At 46.6% G+C, this 4,304-nt stretch overlaps 1 long non-coding RNA gene across 1 annotated transcript; it reads left to right on the forward strand.

The window, feature by feature from the left end:
- Positions 1-1,657: 1,657 nt before the first annotated feature.
- Positions 1,658-3,395, forward strand: LOC138772362 (uncharacterized). The gene is made up of 3 exons (XR_011359752.1): positions 1,658-1,922; positions 2,003-2,104; positions 2,862-3,395. It is a non-coding gene; the product is annotated as an uncharacterized lncRNA (long non-coding RNA).
- Positions 3,396-4,304: the final 909 nt, after the last annotated feature.

Below are 4,304 nucleotides of genomic sequence, written 5' to 3' on the forward strand. Positions count from 1 at the left end.
ATGGAAACCTTTACTGGCTTTGTCAGCTCATCTGATAGGTAGTAAGGTCATTGGTCCTTATGTTTTAGGGTATTGGTTCCAGATCTTAAAGAGGACCTGTCACCCCCGGTGCCGAGGTGACAGGCTCCCAATCCCCCACTACAGCACCTCATACTTACTTGATCGCGCCGGGTCCCGCTTCTTTGGCCGGTCCCGGGAGGGAGATATCCCCGCGGGAAGCCCGACGTTCTCATATTCAGACTCATATCAGCGGTGCGCATGCCAGGCTTCCCGCCGGGATATCTCCCGGGACTGGCCGAAGAAGCGGGACCCGGCGTGATCAAGTAAGTATGAAGGGCTCTAGCGGGGTCGGGAGCCTGTCACCCTGGCATCGGGGGTGACAGGTCCTCTTTAACAAGTGAAAGTTGGCATGTAGTCTCTTCATTGACTGGTCTCTTTCTTCGCAGACTCTTTGCTGATGCAAGTAAGGGTAATGACTGGCTCCCAGCGGGCACAGAAGATTCCATCCATATAAGGATCCAGCAAAGAAACGGCAGGAAAACGCTCACAACAGTGCAGGGCATATCTGATGAGTACGACAAGAAGAAACTACAGTCATGGCCAAAAGTTTTAAGAATGATTCAAATATTCAATAATATCAATCTGTCATGATTAAGAAAGAATGACACCACTGGACACTTTAAAAGGAGGCTGGTGCTTGCCATCATTGTTTCTCTTCTGTTAGCTATGGTTATCTCTAAAGAAACACGTGCAGTTATCATTGCACTGCACAAAAATGGCCTAACAGGGAAGAGTATCGCAGCTACAAAGATTGCACCTCAGTCAACAATCTATCGCATCATCAAGAACTTCAAGGAGAGAGGTTCCATTGTTGCCAAAAAGGCTTCAGGGCGCCCAAGAAAAACCAGCAAGCGCCAGGACCGTCTCTTAAAAGTGTTTCAGGATCGGGCTACCAGCAGTGCAGAGCTTGCTCAGGAATGGCAGCAGGCAGGTGTGAGTGCATCTGCACGCACTGTGAGGCGGAGACTCTTGGAGCAAGGCCGGGTCTCAAGGAGGGCAGCAAAGAAGCCACTTCTCTCCAGAAAAAAACATCAGGGACAGACTGATATTGTGCAAAAGGTACAGGGAGTGGACTGCTGAGGACTGGGGTAAAGCCATTTTCTCTGATGAATCCCCTTTCCGATTGTTTGGGACATCTGGAAAACAGCTTATTCGGAGAAGACGAGGTGAGCGCTACCACCAGTCTTGTCTCATGCCAACTGTAAAGCCTCCTGAAACCATTCATGTGTGGGGTTGCTTCTCAGCCAAGGGAATCGGCTCTCTGACAGTCTTGCCTAAAAACACAGCCATGAATAATGAATGGTTCCAGAATGTCCTCCAAGAGCAACTTCTCCCAACCGTCCAAGAGCAGTTTGGCGATCAACAATGCCTTTTCCAGCATGATGGAGCACCTTGCCATAAAGCAAAGGTGATAACTAAATGGCTCAGGGAACAAAACATAGAGATTTTGGGTCCATGGCCTGGAAACTCCCCAGATCTTAAAGTGACTGTACCACCAGGCCCAGGCTGAAGCACTGGAGGCGGGCCGACCCACCCTTAGTGGGAGGCAACCCCTGCCCCTCAATGATACAGTTCCATTGATTCTAATGGAGTCATGTCATGGAGGGGCTTGAGTTTCTTGTTACTGGGGGTGGGTCAGCCCGCCTCCAGTGCTTCAGCCTGGGCCTGGTGGTACAGTCACTTTAATCCCATTGAGAACTTGTGGTCAATCATCAAAAGACGGGTGGACAAATAAAAACCAACAAATTCTGACAAAGTGCAAGCATTAATTGTGCAAGAATGGACTGCTATCAGTCAGGATTTGGTCCAGAAGTTGATTCGCAAAACTTTTGGCCATGACTGTAGTCAAAGCCTTTAAGAAGGTAAGTGTGTGCCAGAGAATTTTATGGACATGGGATGCACAGATATAAGCAGGGGGTAATATCGTTGTCGTCTCCTACAGAAATTCGCCTGCAATGGTACTGTTGTTGAACATCCAGAATAAGGAGAGGTGATCCAGCTTCAGGGTGACAAGAGGAAGAATGCTTGCCAGTTCCTTGTTGAGGTGAGTAATCTAGTGCCACAGTGGCTCCTAAGCATGGGGTTATGTACTTGGTTCAGTGAAACCTCTCCGTAGATAGTTATAGTGTATGGACCTGACTTGGTCTCCAGAGACTTCTATATATGGGGGTTTCCTGAAGACTAGAATTATAAAGGTTTTATGGGCTGAACGTATTGATTTTAGGATGGAGCATAAATATCAGGTTGGAGTGTCAGCACCCCCACCAATATGCCACTTATTAGAGCCAGGATGGCCACGTATACAGAACAGAAGTGAACAGCTCAGCCCCCTAGTTGGACATGTTGGGTTACTGCAGCTTGGCTTCTTGGCTTATTATAAGAGATACAGATCGAAGGGTGTTGGCCTTGAGCCATTTGCCAAATGGGTACTTTTTAATCCCAGAAAATGCCTTTGAAGTGGCCTGACTTACAAAACTCCATTAAGTATTCAAGCCAGGGTGCTATGTTACCCAGCAGACCCAAAATGACTTGCGTGAAACTTTAAAGGGGTTATTCAGCGCTACACAAAAATGGCCACTTTCTTCCAGAGACAGCATGACTCTTGTCTCCAGTTTGGGTGGGGTTTTGTAACTCATTTCCATTGAAGTAAATGGAGCTTAATTGCAAACCATGCCTGAACTGGAGACAAGAGTCATGCTGTCTCTGGAAGAAAGTGGCCATGTTTTTGTAGCACTGGATAACCCCTTTAAATGCATGTCAGCTCTGAGATGTAACATGTCATCCTTATGCTTTCCCTACAGGTTGGACTTGTTAAAGATGACCAGCTAAAGGTCCATGGGTTTTAATGTACTACGTCTGACTACAGCTCCAATAAAGGACTTCTATTTGCAATGAATAGAAACTTCCCGGCTTCTCCCTTGTCACAAGTTTAGTACCTCTGACTTGTGGCATGCTGCCTCCCTTCCATGGACTGTAATAAACTTGGTAACACGCACTGACTCCATAGGGCAGTCATATTTTGTAGTTCTGAGCTCTTGTATTAGAACAATGTATTACCCGGTGTGTCAGATTCTACCCTTTAGGGGTGTTGTGGTGCTCCTGCATCACTGGGTCACCTGCACCAAATATGACTTCTATGCACATCAGAGTGGAGAGGTGAGATGAGACCATGACGGCATTCGTGAAATGGGTTTTTAATCAGGTCTGGCTTCCTGGAACTTGTATAGGTTGATGCGTTGCTGATTCTTATGGTTGGCACAACATTGTAAAATGGCAAAACTCAAGTCCTGTTTTTACTGTATTTAACTTTTATTTAAATAAAGAGAAACTTTCAATCTGACTTCCTGTTATTGGTTGGGTCACCTACTATAAGGGATGTTAATTACATGCAGTAAGATTGACTGTACTGCTTTACAATCGGTGACACAAGAGCATGCATTGTTCTAGTGCAGGGATGGGGAACCTTCAGATCTCCAGCTGATGCAAACCTACAATTTCAGGCATGATGGGAGTTCTGCAACAGCTGGAGAGCCAAAGGTTCCCCATCCCTGTTCTAGCAAATGCTTATTACTTGTGTGCATGTGTCTGGCCTGCAAGTACAGGGTCCCCTGGCATCCACAGAACATCATGAAGTTAATATGGAGAACAGATCCCTGCACAATTATGGATAATCTCATGACAAAGGGAGTTGTACTAGTGCTGTAGGCCATTTCATTCAGCATCCGCAAGGAAGAGTGACACCTGAGCTACACATCAGAAGGAGAGGAAGCTAACAGTGGCACTCGCAGTGCACATGCACCTGAGTCTCAAGTTTTCCAGGGGGCAGAGGGTACTGCGTCCTACTCTATCATCTGCATGACTCTGGTCTGATGTGTGCACCATAGGAACTTTAGTCTTATGAAATGCAGAGCAGGCTTGGGAGGAAGAGGTATGGGCATTACAATTCTCTTAAAGGGGTTATCCAACACTACAAAAAACATGGCCATTTTCCTCTAGAGACAGCGCCTCTAATCCATTTTGGATGGAGTTTTTTAACTTGCAAACCACACAAACTGGAGCCGAGCGGTACTGTCTCTGCAAGAAAGTGACCATGGTTTTGTAGTGCTGCGTAACCCCTTTAACCTCTAGTCAATATGCGGCTCAAGTTCTGTTTGATGTTTGAATACTGGTGGCTGAAGTGGGATGCAGCCCAAGGGATTCCTGGAAAATCTACAGCCTTTGCAAGTTTTCCTGCACATGAAGAC

This window comes from Dendropsophus ebraccatus, chromosome 14 (genome assembly GCF_027789765.1).
Source record: "Dendropsophus ebraccatus isolate aDenEbr1 chromosome 14, aDenEbr1.pat, whole genome shotgun sequence".
In the NCBI taxonomy this organism is placed as follows: domain Eukaryota; kingdom Metazoa; phylum Chordata; class Amphibia; order Anura; family Hylidae; genus Dendropsophus; species Dendropsophus ebraccatus.